Source organism: Microcebus murinus, chromosome 8 (genome assembly GCF_040939455.1).
Source record: "Microcebus murinus isolate Inina chromosome 8, M.murinus_Inina_mat1.0, whole genome shotgun sequence".
Lineage (NCBI taxonomy): Eukaryota > Metazoa > Chordata > Mammalia > Primates > Cheirogaleidae > Microcebus > Microcebus murinus.
Genome location: NC_134111.1, coordinates 30,297,974 through 30,319,372, shown reverse-complemented (window position 1 = coordinate 30,319,372; position 21,399 = coordinate 30,297,974). Strand labels below are relative to the sequence as shown.

The 21,399-nt window shown below is 35.1% G+C and overlaps 1 protein-coding gene across 4 annotated transcripts in view; it reads right to left on the bottom strand.

Annotated features, from left to right (window-relative positions):
- MBD5 (methyl-CpG binding domain protein 5) overlaps positions 1–21,399 on the bottom strand; it is a 399,974-nt gene that overhangs the window by 129,331 nt on the left and 249,244 nt on the right. For all 4 annotated transcript variants that reach the window (XM_076005508.1, XM_076005506.1, XM_076005509.1 and 1 more), the window contains one exon: positions 4,005–4,127. The gene's annotated coding sequence lies outside the window, so the exon portion shown is untranslated. The remainder of the gene's footprint in view (positions 1–4,004; positions 4,128–21,399) is intronic.

The window sequence follows — 21,399 nt, the reverse complement described above, 5'->3', positions numbered from 1 at the left end:
TAGACAATATGAATAAGTTCTGCAGATCTGTTGTACAGGACGGTGACTACTGTCAATGTATTATACACTTGAACATTGCTAAATTTCTCACCACTAAAAAAATTATGTGAGGTGATAGATATGGTAATTTGTTTGATCTAATCATTTCACTACATATATATGTGTGTGTGTATATATATATATATTTATATCAAAACATCATGTTGTATACTATAAATACATATAATTTTTATTTGTTAATTATACATTAATAAAGCTGGGGAAGGGGAAAGAGTCCCCTCTCTCAAGAACAGTGATTAAAAGTGAGGGCTATGTGTCTCAGACTGCCTGAGATAGAGTCAGATTCCTTACTTGTATAAAGGGGATATTAACAGGAATATTAACAGTTCTTACCTGAAAGATATAATGTGAGGATTAAATGAGACAAATGATTTAAAATACCTGTATTTAGTAGATTGTTTCATATATAGTAAGTACAAATTTTTTTTACTTCTCAAATATCTTCTGAGAATATTGGAAAAAAACATTTGTGTGATTTTGGATAAACTTGAGTTAAACTCTCTGCTCTTTTCTCAATCATAAAATGAAACGGCTTGACTATATTACTCCAAATGTTTCTCTTAACTATAAAAACTTACATGATTTTATATAGCTATGAATAAGGTTCAGACTTATTTTCTCTCCCTATTTTTCATATGTAATGCCAATTCTTGAGACTAGCTTTGTTTTTGTATTCTTTCCTCTTTGTATCAGAACAACTCATGCTATTTTGAACTCTTTCTGGCATTAGTTATCACAAAATATTTTCCTAATTTCCTACGATAAGCTATTATTAATACATTCACTATCAAACCCCATGGAAGGCCTTAAAACGGTATTGCCTTCTTTTGAACTGATAAGTTTAAAAATGAATTAGATATTAGTCACATATAAAACATGAAATTTTATATTCTATCTAATACAATGATTTTTTAAAAAAACCAAAACTGTTATGTTTCTAGAGAAAGCATACACATACAAAGTTTTACTCAAAATTCAAAAGCCCTGGGAAAGTCCATGGTAGTATAGTAACACAATTCACAGTTTAGGACAGTACCTTCTGAAGATAGATAAGATGTATATAATGGTGTAAAGAAGAATTATAGTTTCTAATAAGACATAACTTTAGTAAAAAAGCAAACTGAGGCTTTTTGTATATGTTAACATTCTGCTTTTAATCCATGAGAGATATGCAATGCTTTCTTGGTCACAAGTATTTAGTATAATTAAATTCTTATAGAGCCCATTTAAAAATTGTAAATTAAGTAACACTAGCCTTAGCTAATGCTGATGTTTGATGTAACACTTTAAGTATGTTGTAGTGGAAGTCAGTGATTCAGCCAGGCAAACTATGGCAGATGTAAACTATGGGTTAGGTAAAATTACATTTAAAATCTGTGTATATGCTGAAATATTAACAGATGAAATGATACAACGTCTGGGATTTGCTTCAGAATAATACAGGCGGTATACATGAAACAAGAATAGCCATGAATTCTTAATTATTAAAGCCAGACTGAGGTACTTGCGGGTTCATTTTATTCTGCCAACTCCTCTATATTTGAATTTTTCCATAATAAACAGGTAAAAATAAAGCCACGGTACAGAGAGGCACCAAAACTAGAAGCCATGAAAAAATATGGTAGATTTAATCCCATTCAAATGCTCACCTTATATGGCAAAAATAAAAAACACCAAATAAAAACAAAACATCAAAACAAAATATAAAAAGACATAATTGATGTATATGATTTATAGACTTGATATTATTAATATGATTCCTGATTCTTATCTATCAAGAAAAAAATCAAAGACCCCAGGAAAAATTTGGGATGGCTCATGAATGGGATATTCATAAAAGAACTTAAAATTCAAATAAAAATATAAAAAAATTCATCTCAGTAGTAACATAAATGAAAATTAAAATGCCATATATTTATATCAGATTTGTTTAAAAATAAAACAGTTAATACCAAATATTGACAAAACAATAGAGAAAGTGGCAATCTCATACTTGCATATACTGTCAGTGAGCATGTAAATTTGTAGAGCCCTTCAATTTATTTACACTTTGATCTACCAATTCCATCTTTAAGAATATACCATAACAGAGAGTAGAATGATGATTACCAGAGGCTGGGAAGGGTAGCAAGGAGGAGGGGATAAAGTGGGACTTGTTAATGAATGCAACAATATAGTTAGATAGAATGAACAATATATGATAGTATAATAATATGACCATAATCAACAATAAGTTAGGGTATACTTTAAAATAACTAAAAGAGTGAAATTGGAATATTCCTAACACAAAGAAATGCTAAATACCTGAGGTGATGGATATCCCAGTTACCCTGATTTGATTCACAATGTATGCCTAGATCAAAACATCACATGTACCCTATAAATATAACTATTAAGTACTCATAATAATTAAAAATTTAAAAATGAAAAAAATACTAGTTTGATAATTAATCAACACTAATGTGCACATATAGGAAGTATCATTCATAGGGTTTCAGGCAGGTGGGAGGGGGAGGAGGGGATGGGTAAATCCACACCTAACAGATGCGGTGTGTGCTGTCTGGGGCATAGGCATGCTTGTCTGGTGATGCCAAGGCAATTTATGTAACCAAAGTGTGTGTAACCACAATATTCTGAAATAAAAATTAAAAAAAAGAAACAAGGGGAATATATATATATATATATATATATATATATATATATATATATACTGTAAGTTAGCATTTTCAAAAGTGTTCAGTGGGATGTTGACAGATGTTATTTGTACCTGTATATGTATAAGTCTAAATGTAATTTTAAATGTAAGTTTACACAACGGCATTTATAATTTTTTTCCTCTTTTAAAAATTTTTCATTGTGGGGGGGTGGGTATATACATACATAATGAGTGACATGTGCACCATCTGAGGGATGGTCATGCTGGAAACTCAGACTTGTGGGGGGAGGGGGGGAATGGGCATTTATTGAAACCTTAAAATCTGTACCCCCATAATATGCTGAAATAAAAAAAAATTTTTTTTTCATTGCTTTTTCAAAAAATAAATTTTATTTTACAGAGTAGTTTTAGGTTCATGGAAAAACTGAGTGCAAAGTATAGAGAGTCCCATATACTCCTTGTTTCCGCATTGCCTCCACCATTATCAACAACCTGAAGATAGATGCTATTTTAAGAAAGGATTCTATGGCCAAATAAGTTTGATTCCTAAGACCTTGGTATATGGCACTACTATATACTGGTACATACATCTCTTAAGATAGTTAATAAGTCTTTCCTTATGTTATATGCCTTGGAACCCTTTCATCGGAGAGCATATTTAGGAACTAAGGTTCTGCAACATTTACTTTAAAATTTGTCTTTAAAAAATCATCAGACATGAGTACACATATGTACATACAAGGATGTTCTCTGAGGTCATGTTTACAAAAAAAAAATTGGAAGTATCCTAAATATTTAATAATAGGAAAATGGTTACATGATTTATGCTATGTCCTTATACTGGAATATTATACAACCATTAAAAATGGTGATGTAGATGATAATTACTGACATAAAAAATGCTGCAATAAACTGTTAAGTAACAAAAGCAGAGTATCCAAAGGGCATTTATATCCTATGGTTTCTAGTCATAATTATTATAATTATATAAATGTACATATTACATATAATACACATGTATATCAAGTTCAGAAAGATATACAACAAAATCACAGTTACCTCAAGTTGGTAGTATTAACATTTTTCTGTATTATCTTTTTTAACAGTGAACAGGTATCAATTTTATACTAGAAATATTTTTTAGAGGCAATGTGTTTAAGTATCTTAACTGTTGGAGACATCTGGCATTTTCATCTATAGATGTCAGATATCTTCCATATTTAATCAAAATTAAGCCCACTGACAAGAAAACTATGAAGAACCTACATAGAGAAAACACAATTCCTACCTTCTGGAGAGAAGTGATGAAAACATAACAAATGTTGTGTGGGATCCAGCAGTGTAACAGAGGCAGTAAATCTCCAGATGCTCTATGCCTTTATGAGCCCCTGTAAGGGATTATCTCTGCTCTCTGTAACAGAAATAACATAGGTACCCATATTTATTTAAAGATTGAGTTTCAAAATTATTTATTAATATTATTTGGTATTTTTCCATTTCTAAACAGCAATAAGTCTCTGGTGAAGAACCAGAGAGGATTATGGTACTAGTATCTTTGTATTTCACAATACTATAACTACCTACCAGGAATAACTAAAGCAGATATTATACTTTTTATTATCAGGCTTATTAATACAACCTGAAGAAATATATGTAATAATTTAGAATATATCAATATAAATAGAAATGTAATTTTTGTTTCTGTACTATCTGCTAGACAGTGTGGTAGATCCTTTATATTTCATTTAATCTTCCTCACATTTTTTTCATTCAAAATTTATTCGACAATTTTTATTAGGTGCCGAAGCACTGGAAATACACAACCATGATCCAATGTAGCCATTTACATCCCCACTTTCAAATGTGGTGGTTAAGGCTCTAGGATATGATCCTATATTGCCTAACTTCAAAGGTATTCTATTATAGCCCAATTAAAAAGAGTTTTCCTAGCTCCAAGTCTTACTACCACTGCCCCCACCATCGAAACTCCAAAACTCCAAACCTTTTAAGTTAAAATGGAGAAAATATCAAAGAACAATAACTCATTTAAACGTAGTATGACATGCACATAAAATATCTATATGTAGCCTTTATAATGTGCAGCGTCTCCTAATTTAATCCTCACACAGTCCCATGATACAGGTGTTAACATTCTCATTTTGCAGAAGAGAACACTATGACTTAGACAGATTAGCAGCATAGTCAGCTTAAATCTGGGTCTGCCTAATACTAAGGCTTAAAAATCTCAAAAGGAAGACAAGAAAAAAAATCTTACATATTGAAATGGAGAAAGCAACAAAGTAGGAAGAATAACAACTCATTTAAGCAGTCTGATATATGTGTACACACATAACCCACACAGACAGTCACACACCTGTATGGCTTGTATTGTCATAAATAATCAAGTACCCACCATTGTATGGTAAAATAGTATGGGGGTTGATGGGGGAGGCAACTATTTAGGAAGGAGAAGCCGAATGAAAATTATTCTCAAATGTAGATCATAGTTATACAGGCTGCTTGCTTTCAAGTGGGGTCTCATAGATAAACATGAGGAAATACTTGCTCATTTACTTGCAGTGTGACATTAGGAAAGTTATTAATACTTCTCTCCTCTGGGCCACAGTTTCCTTATCTGTAAATGAAGATAACAATAGTACCTAACTAGTAGATTGGTATAAAGATTAACATTCATAAAGTACCTACAGTACCAGGCACAATAGTAAATGCTATATGTGTGTGTCTTCAACCTGGGTAGGGTTAATTATATTAATAGAGCCCTTTCACAGAGAATATTACTGTCAGTCATATCTCATATCTGTTAACATCACAAGTAATCCTCACCTCAACCCTGTGTGAAGTACAGTACTACATGTCAGTATATACAGAGCTGCCTTATTATTTTTTTTTTTATTTATTTTTTTTTTTTTGAGACAGAGTCTCACTTTGCTGCCCAGGCTAGAGTGAGTGCCGTGGCGTCAGCCTAGCTCACAGCAACCTCAAACTCCTGGGCTCGAGCGATCCTTCTGCCTCAGCCTCCCGGGTAGCTGGGACTACAGGCATGCGCCACCATGCCCGGCTAATTTTTTATATATATATCAGTTGGCCAATTAATTTCTTTGTATTTATAGTAGAGACGGGGTCTCACTCTTGCTCAGGCTGGTTTTGAACTCCTGACCTTGAGCAATCCGCCCGCCTCGGCCTCCCAAGAGCTAGGATTATAGGCGTGAGCCACAGCGCCCGGCCTGCCTTATTATTTTAAGAGCTTCATTGTATAAAGCTTACATGATAAAAACATAGAGCAGACAAGAATGCAAGGAGATATAACTACATTCTTTTTATATCAAGCTTGTACCATAAAAACATAGAGTATACTAGTATGCAAGAGAATATAATAGATGTTTTCCCATGCAAAGGAAATAAAATACTGGCTGCCAGGCAGGAAACAGCTTGGAGGAGTTGTGTTAGAGGTATCCATGTATACATACAGTACCAAAGATAATGGCCGAGAAAGGTACTTAGGAGGATTTGTCTGAAGATACTTTTGAATCCTAAACATCCCAGTATATTGTGGTAGAGAATCTGAAAAGTTACTGAAGTCTCCACCATAAGAGGGGTGAAAAAGTGGCTAAGCCTGAGGTTGAAGACATAAAGGCGACAAGGATTAGAAGAAAAAGGGTAATGAGTACATTATTTTCACAGCTGGAAGCACAGTAAGGGCCATGGCAGTGGATCCAGTACATGAAATCCAGAGAACAGGCAAGGGGATCTAGACATAGCTGGATGCTGGCACGGGGTAAGGCCAAAGGCCATGCAGTAGCTCAGCAGAGGCCAGCAAGGACAGAGAAGAGTATGCAAACCTACACATACTGATCATACCTGATGATATATGAGTCTCCCCCAGGAACTTGAGGAAGAAGAGTAGGAGGGAAGAAGAGTAGAAGGGAAGAAAAGAATGGATAGGGGTAGAATCTTAGTTTAAAGCCTAACTTGATTCAATTTTAATTCAGAAATGACCAAGTAAATTCAAATTAATCTGTGGAAATGATGGTGGTGGGGGTGCCAGGAAAAGAGGCTTGTGAGGTAAATCAATTTTAGATATAGGCCAATATTGTTTTACACATTTGAGAACAAACATAGGAAAGAAAGGACAACAAATTTAGAAGACCAGTCTAAGAAGTTCATCATCCAAATAACAAAGAGAACAGAGGAAATGATGAGAAAAAAATAATCAGAGAAATAATTCATGAAAATTTCCCTGGGCTAAAGAGCATGAATTTCTAGATTGAAAGGCCTCATTGAGTGCCTAGCCAAATGAATGAAAACAGGTTTCCAACAAGGCATATCCTAATAAAATTTAAGAACTGTAATATATATAGAAAACCCTAAAAGCTTCCAGAAAGGAAAAGTAGATAAAACCGAAATAGAATATCTTTCAACTTTTCAACACAGGAAGCTAAAATACAATGGAGGGAGGCCATAAAAATTCAGAGACAAAAAATGAATTCCGAACCAGAATTCTATACTCAGCCATAGTAGCACTCAAATCTCAATAAAGACATTTTCAGATAGGCAAGGTCAAATCAAGAAGGAAAAGATATGAAAAACAGGAGATCCAACTCAAAACAGGGAAAAAGGAAGTCTCAAGTTGATAGTGGAAAGCAATCTGAGGGACACAGTTTGCAGATGAATTAAAAACAGGCTTGAAGCACATGAAAAATAAGACAATTATTAATTTTAGGAAAAGCACAGAGTTAGATACAGGATATGGTCCAGTCACAAACTGAGTTTAATAGTTCATATAATGTGTATAATTGAATATTAAACTTATCAAAATCATTATATAACTACATAGAAAAGATGGTGTGTTTGTGATGATGAGGTAGGAGATATGAGATTTAAATCTATAGTTTCCATAATAAGAAATTAATAGATTATCTGTGAAACTGAAAAAAATCAAGAAGTAGAAATATAATCATGTGATTTAGAGATATTCTTTTACACAAATACTAAAAGAAATTACTGAAAAAGAATTGAAAGTAATTGCCTCTGGGAGCTAGAAAATGGTGGAAGGAGGTATAGAGCAGGGGGCTGTTTTTTTATACGTCTTATAGGACTACTTGATTTTTTAAAATAATTTGCATGTGTAACTTTGTTAAATAAAAACAAAACAAAACAAAACAGCATATAATTAATCTTAATGATCTGTGAAAATTTAGTAGATATTTATACATTCTTAAGTGTGCTGCATATGAATTGCAGTATTATACCACTTTATGGGGTAAGTTTCTAGAATATAGGTGTTGTACCAGACAAATACCTGCCACAGAAGCCAGCACATGGCAGGTATCTAAGCATTACTACTATAATCAGTAACAGTGATAAACAAAAACAGGCACTACAATGGGTAAGAGCATGGGCTCTAGACTTCCTAGGTTCACGTCCGGACTCTACTACTTTCTAGTTATATAATCTTGGACAAGATATTAGACCTCTTTTTGCTTAAGCTTCGTTACCTATAAAATCCTCATTTCATAGGAATGTTGTGAGTGTTAAATCAGATATGGACAGTGCTTACCACAATGCCTGAGACAGAGTAAGAGGTAAACTAGTTTATTTAGTTAGCTATTTTTATTTAGTATTCACACATTCCTAACTCTGGATTGTAAGGATCATACCCACTTTGGATTGTAAGGATCGTGAACATCGCACCTTTCCCAAAACACCACCACAGACCTTGGGACACTTTGTTTCCCCACAAATGTCTTGTTCAACAATTTCAGAGATCAGACTCAATTATCACCCTAAAGACAATCACGTTTAATTCACTTCAAAACACAGATCAGAAATAAATGTCATATCTGAAATCAATTCTTTCCTTATCCATCCCTTTTCCTTTAAGGCAACCTAGAGCAGGATTTAAAATCAGAAGACCAAGGTTTGAGTAGCTCATTTAGTCTCTCTGAGTATCCATTTTCTTATGTGTAAAGTGGAGATGGTATTACCTGCTAGAGTGGATGTTTGTTGTTTGTCTTCCCCCCCATTCTTTTCTGCTACTTCTGGTAACTATACATGGATTTTCCTCTGAACAACACACCCCAGCTCTAGAGGTGGGCCTAAATGCCAAAGCCAATCAGTATATCCTCCTCTTCCCCTGTCCACAGTGATGGGTCCAGGGATGGGTAGTTAACTATATTAGGGCCAGTGACAGTCAAAACTGTCAGGGTCACCACGTATGGGGCCAACAATGGAGCTGATACAAAGGGAAAGAGCTCCAGTGTTTCTAAAGGTAAAAATATACTGGGGATATTTTTAAAATATTCATAATTTGTATCCTTGGGATTCTAAGCTCTTGTGATTGATTGATAGATGTATTAGAAGAATGAGGAGAAGTAGTCTAGGTGTTTCTCTAGACAAGTCAGTAGGGATCTGAGTGGGTCTGCTTTCCCAGACCTGTACAACTATGGGACCAATACGAGTAACACAATAATGGCCCTCTCCACATGACTGAACACAATTCAAATGTATACAATAATCTAGAATAATGTAGAGCACTGTTTACCAAATGGTGTTTTATGGAACAATATACCCTTAGAGAAATGCAATGCATGCTTGTAGAATCCAGTTCAATCTGGCATATTTTCCCAAATTATTTTGACCATGTAATCCTTTTGTTATGAAATCTATAAACATTTCAGTTTAGAAAAATATAGTTTCTCTACACTTAAAATGCAAGGTATCACTATGCTTTAACTTAAAATTTGAGTAATTGAGTGGGTTTATTTCAGGCATTATACCATTTTATCACTGCTGGCAACAACTACTAAATGCCCACTAATTTGGTAGCAAACTGAGGATAGGAGATGGCATCATAATGAATAAGAAATTACCAACACTCATTTACTTTCATCTTATACACCCCAACCTACTCTACATGCTTCTCTGCATCTTGAACTCTTACTTAAAAAAAGTATGTGTAAAACATGGTCCTACAAATATAAAACATATAATCTGTTATATAATAAGCATCAAGTAAGTGTTATAGGAATTCGGAGTCCTGAGTGGGTCAGTTAGGCAAAGCTTGTATTAGAATTAGTCTTGTAGCATTAGCACTTTAATAGATAGAAGTGAGCAGAGAAGACATTCTAAGCAGAAAGAAAGGACAATAGCAAAGATACATGGATGGCATACAGTGCAAGACATCTTTAGAAGGCACTGCCTGATACAGAGTTGTGTATGTCGTAAATAATTGTGGATAGGTAGATGAATGGATTTATCAGAGGATTAATGCAGGAAAATAGGAAGTTATAAGGTGCGAAGGTTGAATTGGGACCATATAATTGAGGGTCTTAAAAAAAAGTAAAGTTACCTAAAAGCTATTGTATACAATTGGGCTCTTCAAACAGAATTATGTATACTTATGGGGCACTGAAAGGCCGAGGATAAACATGAAGCATCATCCTGATTCATCTATTTTATTTGAAAATTTGAAGAATTAAGTCAAGTAATTTAAGTGATACCTAATTTAAAACATTTTATTTATTTATTTATTAGAGACAGGGTCTCACTCTGTTGCCTAGGCTGGTTGGAGTGCAATGGTGTGCTCACAGCAGTGAGTAGCTAGGACTACAGGCATGGACCACCATGGCTGGTCAATTTTTTAAAAAATTTTGTAGAGATGGGGTTTTGCTATCTTGGCCAGTATGGTCTGGAAGTCCTGGCCTCCAGTGATCCTCCAGCCTTGGCCGCCCAAAATGTTGGATCACAGGTGTGAGCCATTGTGCCCAGCTTAACACATTATTTTTATATTAAAACAAACAGATGAATTTTGCAGTGGAATGTAAAACTTGTGTGAATTTTTAATTTAAACAAGAGACTTTAAAGAAATGTTGAGTTTGTGGTGAGGTGCTTTCAGCTATGCTGACAGACCCTACTGGGTGCTTATTTACATCCTTTGCTGGCAGTGGATATGCAGAGCCACGAAAAGGATTCAAGCAAGGTAGTAACGGGATTAAATTGATGATTTTCTTATATTAATATAGCAGCATGATACAGGCTGCCCTAAAATAGGGAGAAGATTAGAAATCTATATCCTAGCTAAAAAGAACTATTGAAATAATTCCTTTGACCAAATTTTAGTCAGGCTCCTGAGTCCTTTTTCTAACTAGGCTCCAACTTGGGTTCTGTTCTTAGTCTAGTGACTCTGCTTAAAATAAAACTGAAAATACAAATAAGGTGATGGCTAGCTTTATTTAATAGTTCATGAAATTTCCATGAAAAATTCAAACATACTTGTTAAGAACAAGAGAAATGAATGGATATAAGTGGAATAAAATTTTAAGAATGATCTTTTCAATAATGATCATGTTTTATATAAATCTGCCTAAAACCAGTTTCCCAAATATTTTTGGTAATGTGAAACCTTATAGCTATAAAGTAAGAGATATTTATTGAGTCTATTTTTTTTTTCTTTTTTTGTTTTTTGCAGAGACAGCATCTCACTATATTACTTAGGCTGGTCTCAAACTCCTGGCCTCAAGTGATCCTTCCACTTGAGCCTCTCAAAATGCTAGGATTATAGGCGTGAACCACCGTGCCCAGCCTTATTAATTATCTAAGTAATTTCTAAGTAAATGAACTACTGAAACATTTATTACTCAACATGAGTTTACGTTTATATACTTTTGGCATCTTATTTTCACACAGAATAGAAGAGCTAAAGATAATCTGGGTCTGTTAAGAAACATGTTCTTTTGCGACAATTCCTCTAGGAATTGTGAGATGGTATATTCATAGAATGCTGGAATGTGATAGACAATTCACAATTTTCTACTTCTAGTTTTCTCTGTAAGAGAAAGGTTACTGATAGTTAAAAATTATAACCATTATATGTAATTAAAACTACTAGAAATAATAAGGGTAAAGGGAAAAAACTTTGCAAAATATGCAAAAAAGATGTGTTTTTAATAAGCAAAAGCTTAAAAGGTATAAAGAATGTGTTTTCATTAAGGGAAAAAGGGAGTAATTTTATACGAAAGTAAGAGGACTGATTGCTCCAGAATGAGAAAGAAGTAAAGGAGTAGGACAAAAACTGAATTGATATAAAACATTTGTAAAAGGTTTGTGGAAAAGAAATTTTGAGTATTTAAGCTACTAAGATTGGATGAATTTATTTATAAGGTTCAAAATTAAAAAACCTCAATAATATACTCATGCAAACCTAGAATTTGGTTTCTCTTTGTTAAAAGGATGTTTTATTGGCTTTATCATGTTTTTAATTACTTAAAAAACCCCTGTGTTCTCAATATTAAGAGACCTAGGTTTGTTTTTGTTTTTACAACTATGTAACTTTCTATGTTGGTCTTTAAAATTTTTTATTGTCACTGGTTAAATGACTAAATATTGTTTCACAATGACCTGTGATCCCATTTATTCAAGTGTTCAACCTTTTGACAAACTTCCCAAAATCAAACCCTATGTGTCTCACCTTGTAAAAGGAGAGATAGATGTTACATTAATTAGGCTTATTTGAAATGTTAAATAACATAGGAAGTATTATCACATGAAAAGTAATGTTTAACTTTATATTTGCATGGGTACATGTTATTATATAAATATTCCAGAAACTGCATGAGGTTCATAAAATTTTGTTAATACCCTCATTGTCTGATTATTATTGTTATATTTCACAGAAACAATCAAATTTTCTTGTCAAATGAACTCTTACCAGATCTTTAGAAGCTGATGGATTCATAAAACTGCTAATCAAAAATCAAGCAAAATAAGAATTAATTATATGAGATTGAATAAACTAATTTTTATGAGTTTTTGTTTGAAACATTGCTGGTTCTTTATTCTTTTATCTTCCACATTTAAGGAAACCTTTTACCTCTTTTCTCTTAAGGTATTTATAACGTATAGCAATTTGGTAGATTATACCTTTGTAAAAAAAATGGAACATTTATTTTTTTCCTCCCTGCCTAATCCCTCCAATATATGGATATTATTACTGAATGTTATGTTGGGAAATACATGGTTGGTCTTCACCACCCCCTACCCCCAATGCCTTCCCTGGCACACAACTCCTAAAATTCTTGGAATCTCTAAAGTGCTGTCTTTTTTTGAGACAGAATTTCCCTCTTTTGTCAGGGCTGGAGTGCAGTGCCATGTTCATAGCTCAGTGCAACCTCCAATTACCATGCTCAAGTGATGCTCCTGCCTCAGGCTCTTGAGTAGCACATGCTACCATGCCCGCTAGTTTTTTGTTTTTTGTAGAGACAGAGTCTCACTATGTTGCCTAGGATGGTCTGGAACTCCTGGTCACAAAGGATCCTCTTGTCTCAGCCTTCCAAAGGGCAGGGATTACATGCATGAGCTACCAGAGTACTGTCTTTTTGTGTTAGTGTTGACTGCTTCAGGATGGGGCTAGTCAATGGAAAGACCAAGACATGATTAGAGGGTTGGGACTTTCAGCTCCACCTCTCAACCTCTAGGCAGGGGAAAGGGGCTGAAGGTCTAGTTCATCACCAATGGCCAATGGTTTAATCAATCATGCCCACATAATGAAACCTCCATAAAAACATGAGAGGCCAGGGTTGAGGAGCGTATGGATAGCTGAACATGCAGAGGTTCCTGGAAACTGGTACACCTGAAGAGTCATGGAAGCTCCAGGTCTCTTCCTACATCTCTCCCTATGCATCTCTTCATCTATATCATTTGTAATATCTTTTATAATAAACCAGTAAACATAAGTGTTTCTCTGAGTTTTATGAACCACTCCAGCAAATTAATTGAACCCAAAGATGGGGTCGTGGGAACCCAAACTTGAAGCCAGTTGGTCAAAAGGTCTCAAGGACCAGACTTGCAACTGGTGTCTGAAGTGGGGGACAGTTTTGGGGACTGGGCCCCTCTGTGGGATCTGACACTATCTTCAGGTAGGTAAGTGTCAGAATTGAATTACAGGACACCTAGCTGGCATCTGCTGCTTCATTTGTGGGAGGAAAACCTCACATTTGGTAACAGAAGTCATCTTCTGATTACTTGTGGTATGAGATTGTGATGATTGTGGTGTGAGAACACATTAAAAAAAAGTTTGACCTTTTTTCCTCAAACCCTGCATATTCTTATTTTCATGGCAATATAGTTGTCTGCATAAATTAAATAAAAATTTGTTTTCCTTATAGCAGGAGAAAATTGGAAGCCTTAATTATATTCTAAGTCTTTGACTGGAAAGCCATTTTGAGAATGATGTGCACAGAATTAGGTATGACCAGAGTTAAGGAACTAGGGTCAACTTTATGAGCCAATGCTTACAAAGCCCTTTTGAGATATCAGCCTGGTACTTGGCTTACAGGGTGCTCAGTCTTAGAATTGACTAAAGAAAGTCTGTTCCTGGCAGGCCCAGGAACCCCAGGATACTTTTAGGACATACAGAAGAGATGAAATCACTTGAATTTGTAAGTATTACAGGTGGTGAGTGGCCACCTGTATAGGTGGCAAAATCTGTTGGTGAGTTCTTGGTTTAGCTTCCTAGCCTTGAGTGGCCTTTAGAAGTTTAATCTGAGATTCCTTAGGAAAAGTTCCAACAAAGCAAATTTAAAAAGGCCTATGTGATCAGTTACCATTCTTATTATACCTATGTAAATAATCAAGCCAGATCTAATGAGACCAGACTTATTTTGTAATCAAAAATTAAAATAGGAGGAGGTGACTGTAAAAACAATTTTACAATAGGAAAATAATTTTACTATAGAAAATATAGGAAATATATATTTACTATAAATATATAAAAATATAGAACAATTTTACTATAGGAAAGCTATAGTGTACCTGTTATTAGATTCTAGCCTTGTTCACTGTCTTTGAGGTTTGGTTATATACCTGTAACCTGGACTGGATCCTGAATTATTCTAGTTTCCTCTAATATCTAGCTATACCTCTCCAAACTAACACTTTGAATTTTCTTCCCATCCTCCTGACTTGGCACCATTAAGAACTAAAACTGCCATTTTCCCAAAGCCCTGCAAGCTGAAGCAGGAAAACTTGACATAATCCTCAAAGAAATTACCATAACAGATTGTGTAAAAGCAACCTTCAGGCCTGCTGCTGTGTGGGTCACTCAGAAAGTTACCTGATGCCATTATTAAATACATTCAAACTGCAAACCAGGAAATTCATGGGTTTGCCCCTGCTTTCCTCAGTCTTCCATCTAACTTCTAGAAATGCTTTGAGCCCAACATCTAGAAATCTTCTTATCTGATTGCCCTCTGGCCTCAGAAACTGGGTTTCTAGCCAGTAATCTTTGTTTCTCCCTTTGTTTTTCATTGAAATCCCTCTCATTAAATGCCTAACTGCTCACATCATCCATCAAATATCCTCTACCAAAAGAAACGGACTGTTAATTGTTCAAAGAAAAGAAGATTCTTTCCTTTGAACAAGAGGCAGAATTGTCAAAAACTCTCTCCTTGGACCAAACATTTCTTTTTCGTCAGACTCCTCTGAGTCCTCTTTTTAACTAGGCCCCAACCATATGCTCTGTCCTTAGTCGAGCGATTGCCTGTTTAATTCAATTTCAGCAAGTACCCTGCTGAATCAGTTTAGAGAAAATCCCTCATCCTTGATAGATGACCAAACTCCTTATTTCCCACACTCAAGACCTTATCATCCTGGTCTGCCTTTTTCAATAATCCTGTCAAGTTGGTTTAGCCAGAATTCCTCTTACCCCTGATGTTTCCTCATAGTAATTCTCCATCCACTGACCCCCGCCCTGTTCCTTCGTTATAAATCCCCACTTGTCGTTGTTAGAGTTGGAATTGAGCCCAAACTCTCTTTACCGCTGCAAGTGCCCAATGCACTAGTCCCTTGAATAAAGTCTTCCTTATTGCCTTTAACAAATGCTGTGAATAATTTTTTCTTTAATGCAGTCCAGAATGGTAGCTATTAGAATATTAGATAAAAGTAAATATTTAAAGAAACTTCACAAGCTCTATTAAAGAAGTTAATATTTCAACTAATTTTGCAATCTCACAATTTATTATTAGAACTGACTCAGTGATACTAGGTCTTTTTTATATTGAGAAGCAATTTACTGTTGGTTAAGTATTGACTCTTTTGCCAGAACACTTGGGTTTAGATTTTGGCTCAGGCATTTACTTACTGTGTGACGTTTGTGTAAATTACTTAACTGTTCTGCACCTCTATTTCCTCATCTATATAATGGAGATGATGATAATACTTACCAACTTCACTGGACTATTGTGAAGATTAAATAAGTTAATATATGTAAAGCACTTAAAACAGTGCCTGGTACAGTGAATACTATTTAAGTGTTAGCTGTCATTATTATTATTATTACTACTACTACTACTTATATTGACCCTCACCTTTTCTCAGATTTCAAGCTCTTAGGAATCAGGGAGATCTGCAGTGTGAGTGTATGGCTGTGGAAAATCCTTGAATCCTAGAATATCAGCTGAGAGATTGATGAGGGAGGGCATTAAAAACAGAGTTCATCAGTTTTGGGGTTTGAGTTTATTTGTACTTTTTTGCCCCTTCATTACTATTAAACATTTCTTTTGAGCTTGATAATCTCTTTACAATTGTCTACAACATGTACTTCTGGCACCTCATAAAATAAAATTTATTTGATAAAAGTAAACATTTTGTTACAAATAATTGTTGATAACAAAAAACAGGGAGAAAAATATATCCAAATCTACTTAGAATGAGCAAACTCTCTTTTCAAGAGATGGTGTACATTATGGTATATTACAGTGCATTGATAGCTTTTATTAGGTTGAAGCACATGAAACTGACTCACAAAAATGCCAATTTCAAATTGTTTAATTTCCTGAAATATGCTTTAGATAAAGAATATATACCTTTATTTCTCTTAATCAAATTCTATACCTTTATTTTTTTATCAGTTAAAATGACTAAGAAATGATGTGGACAAATAAGGTCAACAATAGCAAACAAAATAACTCTTATATAAACACCCTGGAACTTGGAAAACTCCTCTTTGTCTTTGCCTTTAACCTCTGATTCTTCCCTTTGTCCCTGCTGTGCTGTTGTGGTGAGCAGGTTGGCTGATAAGTGGCCATACAGATTTCCCCCCCACCAATTCTGCATATATTAGCCACCAAATGCTGTGCCTTTGTTTAGGATACTGCTTTTTAAAGTATGCTTGGAAATATTTTCTGGGAGGGCAATCTTAATTTTCAGAAACTTAAAGACCTTTGACTATAATAATGGAAGGAATAAATCAAACAAATTGCTTGTTTGATTTACGACTGAATGCCTTTTGTAATGATTCGGGGGATTTGCTAAAAATCAGAAGGTTACACTTATTAAAAACCAGTAGCAACTCCAATTATTTTGCTGACCACCTGCAATCATTATTTCACTTTCTGAGACCAACTAAAAATACAGTAAATATCTTCAAAATTTTATTTTCTGAATAGCTCTTCAAGTAAAGACACATTATATACAATAATGTATAGTATATATAATAAGATAATATGATATGACACAAGTATGTTTTAGTGTTGTATATTCTTTTTACTTTTCAATTTTAGTTTTAAAAGAACAAGACGAAAACAACCCTGCTTTGAAAATAAAACAGAATTGCTTTATCTGGCTAGCAAAATAATCCAATCTAAGTTTTACATCTAATATGAAATTAAATGGACCTGATAAAAATTTAAGTCTTTTCATTAGTGACAGCTGTTACAAACAAGAAACAGAGAGAAAATATTGGCCTGGACTGTACTGTACCTTAGCTTCAAAGGTTAAAAGGCTATCTGATATGGGAGTGAAAGCCTTCATTTTGGATTGCTCCAAAAGAAAAAATTTAGGATTAGTAGAAGGTATGGCCTGGATGCAGTGATCTACTTGGAACAATACAGTACGTCTTAAGGCTATCAGCAAATCTCAAGTCTAAGTAAAATCATGAGTATTTTCCCCACCTCCAATTTATTCTTCACGCTATTGAAATTTTTTTTCAAAATACAAATCTGAGCATAACATCTGTTGGTTATAAAGCCTCAAAACTTTACAGTGTACTTAAAATAAAAATAGAAATTTCTTCACATGGTCTTATAGAGCTAGTATGATCCATTTACTTAATTCCTCTAACAATTTCATATGCATTAACATACTTCACCAGTTAGGTCGCTTTATCTTCAAGACACAGTATCCCTTCAGTTCCTGGTACTCTCTATGTTCCTTCCAGCTACCCAAACTCCTGCTATACTTTCTGCCTAGAATGCTCTTTCCTTCCCTCTTGACTCAGTTAACCCATACTGGTAATTAACTATGAGACAGTATGATTTATTGCTACATAATGCCTATGAATGAAGGGTTATGTGGACACAGAGAGATGATTGTTCTATTAGGTGTCCTTGCATTTCAGTTACCAGCAGCAGAAACCAACTCGTAATTTCAGTAGAAAATAAATTTATTAAAGGATAGGAAGCACCTCACAGAATTTTCCAGGAGGCTATAGAATGAGCTTTGGAGGCTATTCAACCAGGATGGAGCCTCCAGTGTGCAATGCTACTGTCTGGAAGCTGCAGGATGGATGCTGCCACTTAGAATAATTTTCTGTTATATTTGGAAACTGGAAGTAGCTGCTGCTGCTACTGCAGAAATGAAGACTCTAGAAATGGAGTCTATACTTTCTGTTTTTTCATGTCTCTAATTTTTGCTTTAAAGTGCATAGTGGGTATGCCTGATTGTCAGAATCTTGTTTATGGACTCATGTTCAATGTGTAAGGGAGGCTGGAAAAGTAAGTAATTGGCATTTTAAGCCTCTAAAGTAGGAAATATCTCTGAGTCAGAAGGTAGAGTACTCTGTAAACACAGAAAGAGGGTCCTACTACTAATTAGCCAAGAATAGATCAGGAGTAACAGACTTGAGAAAAACTTTTCAGAGAAGGTAATACTTTAGTTGGGTCAAAATACTTTTGTTGGTTTCTTTCTTTATCTTTCTTTCACTTTTGTTAAGCAAGATTTTGTCAGGCAAAGTGAAAGTAAGTGATAGCAAGGACACTGCAGGGAGAGAAAAGAAATTAGCAATGGTTCTTAAGTAGCTTTAGAATCAACTGAAGAAGAGCTTTTTTAAAAGAAGTCCTCAAATGTAAAGTGACTGATGCAATAGGTGTAGATTGGGTCCCTGACATCTTACATTACCAGGCTATTCTGTGACAAACACATGGTCAAACATCTGTGACAGCAAAAGCATGGACATGCGAAATAAATGGTATGTTTGGAGAAAGCAGTAAGTTGTTGGCCAAGTATAAGTGGAGCACAGGGAGAAAATCAGAGATGAAGCAAGAGAGTAAACAACGGGCAACTAGGAAAAGGTTATGAATGACTTCTTGAAGAGTTTGAGGTTTATTCTGCAGGCCCTTCTCCCAGCATTTTTGAAAATGGGAATGATGTATCATAAAAGCCTACTAATCCTGCATATAGGTCATATAAAATATAACACTTCAGTGAACACAATAGGAAATGACTGGATATCAGTTTTTAAACAAAAAAGAAATATACCCAAGTTAATGGAATAAAATGAGCCTTTTATAATATCTTATATACAGGTGCCTAAAGGCTTAATCAAGCAATAGATCCATCCTGTTACTCCATTTTTCTTAGGTAAATTAGAATGGAAGATTAGTAATCAATGGAGATTGGGTGGGGAGAAGTGAGGATTGCAGGAGCAATGTAGAACTCTTAAAGTTCTAAAGAACTTTCGATCAAGCTCTTTGAAGAAAGTTCTTTAAATAGAGGACAGAGCAAGGATCACTTTTTGCCAGGGAAGTTCTGGGAAGAAATAGTCTGCTAGAGAAGAAAAGAGGGCCTGGCTTGGCTTGGTATAGCCTGGTTTTTAACTGGCATCATCTTCTCTTAGAAAACAGGAAAGTTTCCTCATCCTTGCTTTGTCACATTGGGTTTGGAGGCAGTAGCATGACTACAACCAAGATTGGCCGTGGCCCAGAATTGCTTATTCCTTTTCCTTGTACATGACCTACAAAATGTCATGTATATAAACAGGTGGACTTCAGTTAGGTTATGCCTATTCATAAATGTTGGCTCTAAGTCTACACATTTATTATTGATATATGAGGATGCTATAATTCATTACCATGTAGTGTACAAAGTGGTTTATGGCATGATGATGCTGATTTCTAAAGCTATAATTGATATATTGATAAATTATAAATCATACAGTAATAAAATTCCTTTTGAGAAGAACAGAAAGGTTGATGGGATACTGTCCAAAAGTTAATAGCCCAGATCTACTTCTGGAATGGATGAGGAGTGAGGACCTCCCCAGTGAATCAACAAATATAACTGGCAAAAAATTATAAAATCATTTAAAATTTCTGGAAATTGTCATAAAGGCACATAGTAATTGATGAAACATTTATGTAAGACAATTTACCAACTCTTGGAAAGTACAGTGAGAGTCAGTGGCATTTGAACCACAACTCCGTCCCTCCTTCACCCCTACTCTCCAGCTCAGCAAGACAGAGGGTGTACTCCAGGTAGGTGTGGCCAAGAAGAATACAGGACTCTCTCTTTCCTCAGCTACCAGCCAATGGCAGTGATATTTTCCAGAGAAAGGTAAGCCATCAATACTTCTCATGACCCCACCTAAGTTGCTTAAGTTAAATTCCAAACAAGTACAGGTGTGGGCAGGGGCTCCCTTCCTACAGTAAGCTCTTACCTGTAGAGCAAAAGTTCTCCTCCATCCAAGGCAGACTTAGAACACTGGAGCTCAAATCTTCATTGCCACAGTTTCCTCAAAGAGGCAGAGGATCCATGCTGGGAGAGGCAAGCCAAGAAGACTAGAGGCTACTGCCTTGCACATTGCCCTGTTCAAAAAAACAGGGTGGCACTACCAGAAAAGTGGGTCACTATTCCTGACCTTAGCTTTAGAGCAGTGGATTAAAGATTTTGCCCAGAGAAAGAAGAAGGCCTTAAAAAACAGAGAGCTCCAAAGCTCTCCCCAAAAGAATTGACTTTATTTAGAACAGAGTATCAGAAAGTTTAAATCTAATGGTACTCTTAAAACAATGTAGATTTTGCTGGTAAGCAAGGAAGAAGAGGCTAGTATCTCTATGAGAAAAGTAACAATATTGTTGTCAGTGAACAATATGAAATGACTAGATAATGGCTATTAAATGAAATAGAAAAACTCTTCCATAAACATGAAGGTATTTACCAGAAAGGATCAAGAAAGTACTCTTGGGGTCAGAATAAACTTTGGAGAAGGGCTCAAAAATTATTTCAGCAAAGGGGTAAGAATTTAATTGGATCAGACTATAGAGCATGTGTGCCCCGGAGCATTATCCAAAACAATATAACATTCCACCAGCAATTATTGGAGCTTAACAGACAGGTATGATACCAATAGAGGCAAACAGCATAACAGCTATCAGGGAAATAGATGGTCAAAGAGAGCTCTGTCATAACTATTGTCATCCATGGTTGACTATATGCATGGGAAAGGCTGTGCCCCACAGAGAGTAACATTGGAAGCTTCACATGGTTGGTGAAATAGACTTCATTTTAACAGTCTAGCAAAGTTACTAAACAAATAAACAAGCAAAAAACAAGCGGTGAGGGAGAGGACCAGTATCCAGAATTGCCATAATATGCTACCTAGAAAGTCCAGTTTT